This window comes from Melanotaenia boesemani, chromosome 10, assembly GCF_017639745.1.
Source record: "Melanotaenia boesemani isolate fMelBoe1 chromosome 10, fMelBoe1.pri, whole genome shotgun sequence".
In the NCBI taxonomy this organism is placed as follows: domain Eukaryota; kingdom Metazoa; phylum Chordata; class Actinopteri; order Atheriniformes; family Melanotaeniidae; genus Melanotaenia; species Melanotaenia boesemani.
This window is the reverse complement of record NC_055691.1, coordinates 32,972,370-32,984,162: the sequence shown is the minus strand read 5'-3', so window position 1 is coordinate 32,984,162 and position 11,793 is coordinate 32,972,370.

The window sequence follows — 11,793 nt, the reverse complement described above, 5'->3', positions numbered from 1 at the left end:
CGCGCTGCACTCGTTTTGTGTTGTGATCGTACAGTCAGTGGTTGTGATGCAGAATGAGGCTACTGCGAATAATGGATAATTATATCTTATGTTATCTAGCTGAAAGGTGGGGAAGTTAATTCTGTTTCACATGCTTGTCATATTCCTTCTAGTTTAACGTATGTCTCAGAGTCTTGTATTACTGCACTGCAGGGATGTATAGACTATTTAAATGAATAGCATTAAGTTTTCTTCAAATATCAGCCCATCAGGATTTCTCCATGGGTTTATCTTTTTCTGGCCAAATTTAATCCATTGCCAGTCATGTTTCCCAAACAATAATTGCTCCATATATATCAAAAGTTGTCAAAGATAGGAAGTTCTCCTACAATTCACATTTTCATTATTTTTTATTATTATTTTTATGTAAACTCATCAGTGTTCAATCTTTTAGTTCGATCTCGCCATTTGAGATGAACATATGTGCACAAAGCATTTTTGCAGAGTTGCCATTGCTGCAATTATTTTGCAGGAGAATGTATGATGCTATAGCAGCAGAGGGAGACCTTGTCCCGTCTCTGCTTCAGACCCTGTGTCTCATCTCACACGATGCTACAATGTGCCAGCGCCTGCCGCAAGGTTAAGAATGACTGAAGGCCCCCTGAGTGGAACATGAGTCCCTGGCTCAGCTAGTACAGACCTGGCAGGAAATGGAGGCACTGACAGCCCATACTGTGCATGGGAGGAAAGTTTCCACCAGTTTGCCATCAAGTGAACTTGAGTGTATGTGGAGGGTGCATTAGGTCAGATAGGCAGGTAATGTTCACCAGCTGAAATAGGTATCCTGTCATGCTTAATCATAGTAACTTGTAGTCCATACAGTTGTTTATAATAGTAATAATAATAATGAGGCTCTTCTTCAAGTAAAAGTAATGCTGGAACAGTTGCTAAAGGCTGCCATGAGTCACCACAGGCTGCCAGAGCTGCTGGAGCAGTTGCCACAAGTTGCCACAAGATGCCACGAGTTGCCTCAGGCTGCCAGAGGAATTTCCATGAGCTGCCACAGCTAACAGACGGCTGCTTGTGTTTGTGGAAAGTGGTGTAGATAAAATGAAATGAAGAATCCTTTAATACTTTAATACTTAATGCTATTTTCAAGTATAATTACTAATTACAAAATCTTTAATATAAGGCTACACATTTCTTTAATGTGCAACTATTTTGAGACAATCATTATTTTCAGATGATTAAATTATTTTAATCAATATTAATTCTGAATATCTTTAGACCTATGGCACAAATTCATTGGAATCTCTTAAGCCAGTAATCATGTCTCAAAATCTGTCTGTCTCTTTCTCGCTCTGTCTCTCTCTCTCTCCCTCTCTCGCTGTCCCTCTTTCAATGACCAGCTGCCTTTGCTTACACAGATACTGTACCGACAAGTATGTCCTTGTATAGGTACAGCTGCAATCATGATACATTGTTTTGGTGTGTCCAAACCTTTTCTGACATTGTTAGTATGGTATGATTGTCATTGTCCCAGCAATAGTTAAAAGCTGTAACTTAGTGAATTAATAGTTTTCATATTGATTAAGATGGATAAAGCTTTTGTACTCATTATGAATTTTCAACAAATCATATTTGCGTTCTGTGTGGCCTTTATTATACACTAGGTTAACAGTAAAGATGGTGTGAGAGGGTGACTTGCAGCAAAGTGTGACAGACTGGGATTTGAACCTGAGTGACTGCTCACTAATGTGACTCTTTTTCCATGTAAATGTATTTAAAGACAACTTTCTAGCTAAATGTTTTATCATTTTATTTGTTCAGAATTTCCATAAAAGTAGCAACAGCCAGAAGCAAACTGTTAGTTAAACAGCAACACCTACAATCATACAAAATAGCTGAAGTTTTGTCATCGCCTTGGGTCAGCAGACCCACAAATGCAGTATCATCTATATACTTTTGCAGGACACAGAATGGCTGACTGACCCTGTAATCAGTAATGCAAAGTGAAAATAAAAAAGAGGGTTAAACTGTACCCTGAGGAGCTCCTGTATATAGTGTCAGACTTTGTACTACCAAGTTTAACATACTGAAGACGAGACAGAAGATAGTCTAAAATCCAAGCTGTAGCTTTATTATGGAGTTTAAAATTAACTTATTGGCCAAAATATGTTGCTGAATGGTATTAAAAGCGCTAGAAAAATCATAAACATAATCCTTTCTGAATTTGCAGTGGTTTCAAGGTGCTTGTAGATGTTGTGTAACATATAGAGAAATGCATCATCTACTCCCACCCCTTTTCTATAATTAAAAAGAAACATACATTTTTAAGTTTCTTCTTTAAATAAAACATTTTATGAATTTGCTACAGATTACAGCTTTTGGCTAAAACACAATCATACAAGACCAACAAAATTAGAAATTTTTTGGACACACCAGAATAATGATTGCAGTATTACCTATACCAGGACATACTTGTCTGTACAGTATCTATGTAAACAAAGACAGCTGGTCATTGTGTGTGTGTGTGTGTGTGTGTGAGAGAGAGAGAGAGAGAGAGAGAGAGACATTTTGAGACATGATTACTGGCTTAAGAGATTCCCATGAATTTGTGCCATGGGTCTAAAGATATTCACAAATAATACAGATTTAGATAATTTAATCATCTGAAAATAATGACAGTCTCAAAATAGTCTTACATTTTAAAAGAAATATGTGTAGCCTAATTAAAGGTTAGGTAATTAGTAATTACACTTGGAAATGGCAATTATTGGAAGTTGAAAGCTTTAAGGTATTCTTGTTTTTTTTTGTTTGTTTGTTTTTTTCTTTTGTTTGTTTGTTTGTTTTTTACACCAGTCTACAAACAAAAGCAGCAGTGTGTTGGCTGTGGCAGCTCATGGAAAATGTTCCAGCATGTTGTTATGGGCTGTGGGAATAAAATGTTTTTTGCATAAGGTGTAGTACAAAAGATATTTGTGGAGCTAAAACTACAGCATACAGCATAGGCCCTGCTGCCAGAGCACGAAAGTCTCAGGTGGTGAGCCAGAAATGGAGAGGTTACCCTCAAAACATATACTGTAATAAATGCTGACTTCTGACACATGAACATAAGTGTATTCTATAAAATAAACCATTAAGTTAACATTTAAACTCAGTGATATGTGTTCAAACATCTACAAATAACACAAATAGACATTTGTACAATTCTGTCTCCAAACATGTCATGCAATAGGACGGAGTTGTTGCTCTCAAATTTATTAATTAGTCACCACGCTTTCATGGCACAAGCATGGACAGATATACGTCTGTCCAGAACCCATATCCACTTCTTCTGTGGCCATGCCATTGTAATGTGTGTAGAAAGTGGTTTTGTATCATTAAGTAGAAAAATACATGAATGCCATCTCAACATATGTTAAAATAAGAAGAAATAACTAATCTGCATGAGCAAGTTTTTCCTCACAAATCAGGCTAAAATTGATTTATGCACAAAAATGAGAGGTTTAATATTATATTATATTATATTATATTATATTATATTATATTATATTATATTATATTATATTATATTATATTATATTATTACAGTGTTATAGTGTTTTATACTTATTTTATTTATTCTGCATTATTTGTTTGATTCAACTTGACCATACCTAGGCCCTTTTTAAACTGCTACTTTGTTTTCTGCACTGTTTTTGTCTTGTTTTCATTATTATTATTATTATTATTATTATTATTATTATTATTATTTATTTTACTTCCACCTACTTTGTGTGCCTCTCGGGCACAATTGAATTAAGTTGTATTTTATTTTTTATAAGATTCTATCAAATTACCTTAACTCATAGTTTCCCACAGCTCCACAAATTCTTTACATGCAAGGGGTAAATTTCTTTAAAAAAAGACCTTACAGTCAACATTTCAACCCAATCATTTAGCTTATTTGAGTTAGTTGCCTTTGCTCCAGTCTTAGACAAACAGCACAGCACTCAGTTTAACTGAAGCTGAAGGGAAAATGCAAAAGGCATCAGATTTATCTTAAAGCATACACTACATGACGTAATGGCAGTCATACTGAGGTCATTGAAAATGAATTTGCATTACTTCATTCATGCTGTAACTCTAAGGCTGTTTTACTCCAAACATGTGACTGTGCTTTGTGAAGGTGCCATGTGGATGAAATTAACCCTCAATAACATTATTTGTTCTAGCTGAAATTATGCTCATGGGGTGAATATTATTCAATAAACTGATCTTTAAGTAATTAAGTGGTCACAAGTTGCAGTTCTATTCAATTTAAACTCAACTAAAATGGGAAATAAAAATCTAAAGTTTATTTTTGTCTTTCTGGACCACTAGTGAGAGCCAAGTGGCCATCATGTTTTGTGAAAATGTGCTTTTTTGTGCATATGTGTATAATCATATAGAGTTAAGATAAGACATATTTGGACATTTGTGCATTGTGTGTTTAGTTTTATTATTTTAGCTGCTGACCATAACATTCAAGACACATCTGAGTTTTAATTTCATATTTCAAATCTAAGTCAAAGGAATGGTTCAGGAATTACAAGAACTTGACAAAAGCCCTAAAATCTGAAGGTTTAACTAAACATTTGCCCATTATATATATATATATATGTGTATATATATATATAAACCAGTTGAGACAAGTGGTCTGTCCAGGTTTTAATGGCTCCGTACGTAGAATTCTCTTTTTCGATTTTTAATTTAAATTCATCAAATGAAAACAACAAAAAATAAAATGTTCAGTTTTTATACTGTTGGTACTGTGGAATCTATGGTCACCACTTAAAATGAGTATCTTAAGTGATCCAAATGGAGCATGATCATGTTGAAGTCAGAGTGTTATGGTTACCCCTTTAAAAAAGCTTGGGTGGCATTCACTGTATATTTGAGGTCATTACGTATTTATTCTGTGAAGAACTGTTCAATTACCTTTCCTACATTTGGCTAAATCTCAGTACACACATTTTCCTATAAACTTTACCTGTCTGTCTTCTGTCACATCATCAGTAAACACTGATGGTCCAGCTCCTCTGGAGGTCGTGCACGCCCATGCCATTCTGCCTTAATCTGTTTTACAGGTGACTTTTTTTTAACATTTTCCATTCCTTTCCCTTTTCTTTCCTTATTTATGATATTGCTTTTTAAAATGTTTCTTTTTTTGGCTTCATTCTTGAGGTGAATGGCTTGCATCTTGTGGTAAAGCGCTTGTATTTGTTCTGGTAAAATCTTTGTGGGGTTGATTTAGACAGTGCTCCCCATTGACTGGATGTTGTGGGGTGGTTTCCTTTTCATTTTGAAAAGGAAGGTACCTCTGATCATCTATCACTGTTGTCCACTGTGGAATTCTGGATCATTAATGCTTTTCAGTACTGACAATTGTATCCCAAAATGCATCAAACTATTGATTTGGCCTCTCCCAGAGTTCCTGTCATCTTTCCAAAACCAGAGTATGGCCCGTTTAACCTGCATTGGAAGCTCCTTTAAGTGCATGTTCAGGGCTCATGGTACGACTTCCAAGTATGACTGCCTTACTTGGACTCAAGTCCACAAGTAGTATTTGATAAACAAAACAGCAACAACGAAACAGACGATGTGTCCATTTTTATTACTATTTTGCAGAAATGCATTCGTTTGTAAATGGACATTTGTCATGCACATAAAATTTACAACTCTTCTCTTTTTCTTGGCTTGAGGCTGGGAGCATGCAGAAGCAGTAGTTGCATCCATTACAACAGTCAGGGTGCCAATGTTTAGGAAAGTACTGGCCAGCACAGACAAGGCCAGGTTAAGGGGAAGCACTGGGGGCCAGGAACATGAACCGGTGCAGCCTTCAGCCAAAGTTTTGGTCTCACAATCCTGTCCAACTCTGCCATTTATAGATGCAAGTCACTCCTGTTTGTTAATGCACACAGTGGAACTCCTCAGAGGAAGATCCAATTTAATAAAAGTTAAATATCTTATAAACTTGACACATTAGTTTTAAATTAAATTTGAACAACTGCTTGAAAGCTTGTGATCCAGTAGCTCCAAAATGCTGGTCATGACATGTTGATTACAAGTTCCAGTTCCAATTAATTACAAATCATTTTAACTGACAGTCAGTAATGACCACGTTTTTACAACAAAAATTACACATAACTAACACCTCTTTGTATGCAAGCCTGTGTGTGATAGACAGAAAGAAAAACGAGGAAAGTTCAGGTCTGGGGCAGTGGAAAAGGTTTCTGTGACAGCACAAAAAAATGGAGAAAGTTAGGGTGGAGGAGGGAGAGTTCTCATAGCAGAGGTGGATAGACGGAAACAGTTCAGTCTAGAGTCGGATTGTCCCGCCGAGATCAGACACTGTGGTCGCATGGAAACTTTCCCCCTCCGACTCGCAGGCAGTCAGAGGAGAAGCTGTGTAGGTATTGAATATCTCAGAAAAGGAAAAAAGAAAAGGCGGTAAATTATATATCCAGACATGAAGCTGGAAGAGTTATTTAGCTATAGTAAATAGTTTACTTGTAACAAGATCTACTGTTGTGTTTTCCTCTGAAACCACTTCAGTTGTCCTCAAAGATTGGACCATCTAATTCCTTGAATCTGTTCCTCAACAGTTTCTTTGTTAAAGCAAGTGCAAATGAAAACTTGAGCTTGTGCTTTGTCTGCTGAACATTCAATCAACATTGTGCATCAGAAGAAAAAGGAAGGTTTCACCTTATTACACAGAGCTATGGAGGAGTGGATGATGAGCAGGCATGACACAGTCGATTCAGCAGTGGATTCCTAACTTCTGCTGTTACAGGTGAGGCTCTTACAGTGGGAATGGACTACACTTTGCGTTATGCATCACAGTCAGAGATTAGGCACATTTTTATTTTATCAGGGGAGCCAATTATCATTTTTGGCAACAGTTGTTTACACATTCTCATCCTCTGTTCACAACCTGTAACATTTGTTACAGTGATGTGAGACTAGGCCTCAGTGGCCTCTTATCTCTCAGAAGTCAAATAAAAAATCACTCAAACCATACTGACATCTAAACTATATATTTTTATGTTTTCCCTAATTTAGTTGTTCTCTTTGACAGTCATTTAAACCACTGCCATGTTACACTGCAATCTTGCACCACAACTGTTGGATAGATCGCTAGGAATTCTAGTGACAGCAGTTATCCCGACATTTCCTCACGTGACACGACTGAGTTTACTGATCAAGTAAAATCTCTAAATGTCTTCCAAAAAACAAAAACAACAACAAAAGATCAACACTCTATCACCGAAGATGGTGAGATGAGTAGCCTTGTGCAATTAGGAAACAGCAGGCACTTGTCTGTCTTAGGGGAAAGATGATCAGAATTTACTGGAAAGGATAAATCTCCAACTCCTAAGCACGAGGAGGGAAGTATCATGCTTTGAGATTGTACTGCAACTAGGCATAGACTGGCCCACGGTAGAAGCAGAACAATTCCTGGTGGCCTGAAAGTAATCCCAAAATGGCTTGACTGGCCTGCTTGTCAAAAAATAAATAAATAAATACATTTAAAAAATCATGGTCCATTACATCGGTGTGGCTGATTGATTAGTTTGGCACTGACACCTGTGCAAACAAAATCATTTGTGCTCGTCAGTTGTCATTAATAATGGCAACTGGTCAAAAGACGGTCATTTTTTTAAAATGATCAACATGAACAAAGTGTGCTGTAGCAGAACAGCTGAAATGCAGAGAAAAGTGGTGACAAAATGGCCTCGGTATAAAAAGATGAAAGTTGAGGAGGAGCGACATTGCAGAGGAGAGGAGAGACGGATGGTATGTTTCAAGCTGCAAACTTTTATTTGAACATAACATGAGGAGCACTAGTTGAGATTCTCCATGAGCATTTTTATGTAGCTGAAATAATGACCCTGGTAGTACTTGCTGTAATAATGATTTTGATACTTTTTGTTGTCAAAACTTTATTTTATTGCAAATGTTGCTGTGGTTTGTTGCTGTATCTTTACATCTCTCTTCAGCCCAAACAGGTCCTATATAAGATTTTTTTAGTATCATAGATAAAATATTAGTTAATTTTATATGCTATTTTAAAGTTACAGGTGACTACTTCTATACTGAGGCTGCTGCATAAACTAGTCTGTACACACAGGCTACTGCCCATGTCTGTCCACGTCTGTCCACATCTGTCCTTGTCCAACCCAGAAACAGCTGTAAACTGGGCCAATGAGGAACATATTATTAGTCCAAGTTAAAAACTTTTTGACTTCATCAGTTTGTCTGTGTGTTTATCTGGTTGCAATTGATGTGATTGCACCGTATTTTACTATATGAAATATTTGGTGGGTCCTACTGGACCAAAGATGCCTCTATAGGTGGGTTGCGGCATGATAAAGTTTGGGAACCCCTCTTTTTTGTGTGTGTCCTGTCCAGCATCATGACATGCAGAACGGTGGTCTGTGTGCCAGATTGTGCCAGACAGATTACATACCTACAGGTACATAAATAAATAAGAATAGGCACAACACAACCCAGGAACCCCTCATAAGGTTAGACAGTCTCTTATCTGTCTAAGCTGAGTTAACTTTTTCATTTTCTAATGTTAGTTGACTCACATCAGGTGAAGCTGCTGTTGATCAGTTCTTGTTTTACTGTTAAACCAGTGTCAAGTGGAGGAAAGAATGAATTCAGTTAAATACTGCCAAATACTGGAAGGAAATGGCATACACTCTGGGGATAAGAGAAGGATAAAAGAGGACATTTTCCACATGATAATGAGCCTAAAGACACCTCAATATTTACAATTGATTACCTCAGGCAGTACAAACTTGAGGCTTTTGCCATGACTGTCAAATGTTAAGCACTTTAACACCAGCCCCTTCTGAATCAAAGCGCACTGTACATCTGAGATAGATAAAATAAAAACAAAAACATGAAACTGACAACATAAAAACAGATCTGTCATAGCTGAGGCATGGATGTGAGGACCCAAATGCAGGATGGAGAGGCAGGAGGCAGACGGTATATACATGGACGAGACACGACGGGGAAACACAACGGATCTGACAAAGGACAACTAAAACCAAGGGGTATAAATACAGAGGTGAACTAAGGGAGCAGGTGAAGCAAAGAGCAAGTGGCTAAAAAAACTCATAGCTGTACTAATGATGCAATGTGCCCAATCATATTTCAATCCCCTTTCTGTTACACTGTTTGCAAATGCGCTCGAGGTCAATTCTATGGTGGTAGTCACTTAATGATTTGTAATATTTATTAAGCATAGTGTGTCAGGTAGCTGTGCATTGTTTCACGACTAAATGCAAAACTAATTCAGCTTGTCAACCATTTGGCTTAAGCCCCCCAACCTGCTGAAGTCTCAGACTCTGAAGCCTGCTTTATACTGCTTTAAAAAGTGAAGGGGGAAAAGGCTGTACATAGCTAACGTCTGTGGCCAGTCAATAATAACAAACCAGCATGTGAAATTGGCTGGAAACTGTTGTACACCCCAAATTGTGAGATTCAGAGTAACATCATCACTTTCTGTTATTGTAGCATGTGTGTTACAAGATGTAACTTCAGTTTTGTGTTTGTCAGGGGATAAACATGCTGCTGGGAATGGGAAAAGATTTAATTGGTTTTCTTTCATGGTTGTACCCTTATTAAAAAAAAAGCACAAACATTTGAAACATACTATTTTGATTGTTATGTTTATGAGAAGGAGTCATACGTTCCTAATACATACGCAGGAAGGGCTTCAACCTTTAATTGTTAAATAGTGATTTTACTCATGCTGTGAAAAAAAAACAACTTAATCAATATTTAGTGTTTTATTGCAATGTAGGAAGTAATTTGGTGTTTTTCTGTTTCAAATTAATGGTTTATCTCTAGATATTTCGGGGCCTTCTGAAGCTTATTGTTTCTATTAGCATGAAAAAAAAATCAAGAAAATCAGTAACTGCAGCTTATAACTTGCTCTACCCTGAATGGGGCAGGGAGTCCCCTTTGACATACAAAACATAAACCATTAGCCTGTCTACACCACACCTAATTAAACTCTTGCCCCTTTGCCATCAACACCAAATGAGTGGTCAGAGGTAGTGGCCAGTTCAGGTCAGATTCCTCTGTTTTTTCACATCCCATGTTCACACACTCAGAGGGAGCAGATGCATGCCATGCAGCAGTCCTCTAACTATTAATAGCTGCGAGGGTCATGGGCAATTTGGATGGTTTGTAAATTTAGACCCTCCCCCCTGAATGTTCCGTTGAAGTCATCTGCTTGACCTCTGACCCAGGAGCCTGGCTGCCACAGGGCCTATAGTAAACTTGAAGTTCATCGTTCTGAATGCACAACTGAAAACACAAACATGTGCAAATATTGAATAACAAAGATTGCACTTGCTAGAATACATAACCTGAAAGGGACTGAGGTGAAAATATCTCTTTAAATGTGTTGCCAGTGATACTGAACACTAAATACATTCATTCACTAAGAGAATCATCCATCACATGACAACTGGCACACTAACTGTGGAGCTTCTTTGTCTCTCATGCCAAAACAAGTTGGCACAGAAAAAGTGATGTTGTGTCCTATGAGAAATATCTAACTTTGAAATTTCGGCAGCAAATTATCACATATATTTCCTGAAAGTTCTTTAAATTAACAGGAGCTGGAATACAGTGATTAGATTTAGTCAACCTGTGAACTTTTTTACACAGGTTCCCAAAGCCTTATTCAGTGTCTCTGCCCATGCCAGAGTTATATGATGGATCAGTTAGGCTGAAATGGATAAACAAGGACAGGGGCAACTGATCTTCAAGGTATGTTGGTCGACGCTTCTAGGCTATTTGGTGCACAGTACCACAGAAGACCTGGGCCTACAAACATAAAATTGTACAAGCCATGATTCCTTCTGTCTTATTTTTGGGTCTGATATAGTTGTTGTTGAATACCAGAAGTTATAGTAAGAACTGTGTTGAAATGCATGGACAGTGATACTGAACTACAATGAATCAGTATGTGTCATGTTCAATGTAGGTTTCCAAGAAATACGAATAGAATATATTTTAATTTTGCTATATGATCTCATGCCTGAGCATTGACTCAGCACAGGTGTTTGAGTAGTGTGAGTAAACCAGTAGTACAGTTTTAATGTTAGAACTCCAGACACAATAGATGTTGACAGTCTAAATGCCACCTTCAACAAATCACACCATCACCTGCTACCCTTGAGCCGCTCATAAACACCATTCTTCTCCTCATATGTCTGCTGCACTACTCATGACTCACACAAATCATTAAACAACACAAAATGTAGGATATATTATGAATGCAACAATGAACTCTGAACCACAGCAACGCACAGGCCTTATTTTTAACTATTGTTTTGAAAATGTATTGCTTCGACTGCTATACATACATATATATATATATATATATATATATATATATGTATATATATATGTATATATATATATAGAGAGAGAGAGAGAGAGCAGTCAAACAATACATTTTCAAAACAAAACATTAATAAATCCTAAATAAAGTACACATTAAGTAAATGGTACATGAATAAGATCAGATTATCCTAAGAACAAACTTTATTGTCATTTCTATATCTACAACTTTGATCATGGCTGCACTATTGTGTATATACTAACAGTCAAGCTGTAGAACACCCCAATTTTTCCAGTTTCCATTCAAATTTAAGTCTAATAATGGAACAAAGGTAAGTTGTGAACTGCCAGAGTTGTGTTGCTTTTTTTGTTGTTGTTTTGTTTTGTTTTGTTTTGTTTTTTGTTTTTTTTTTTTGT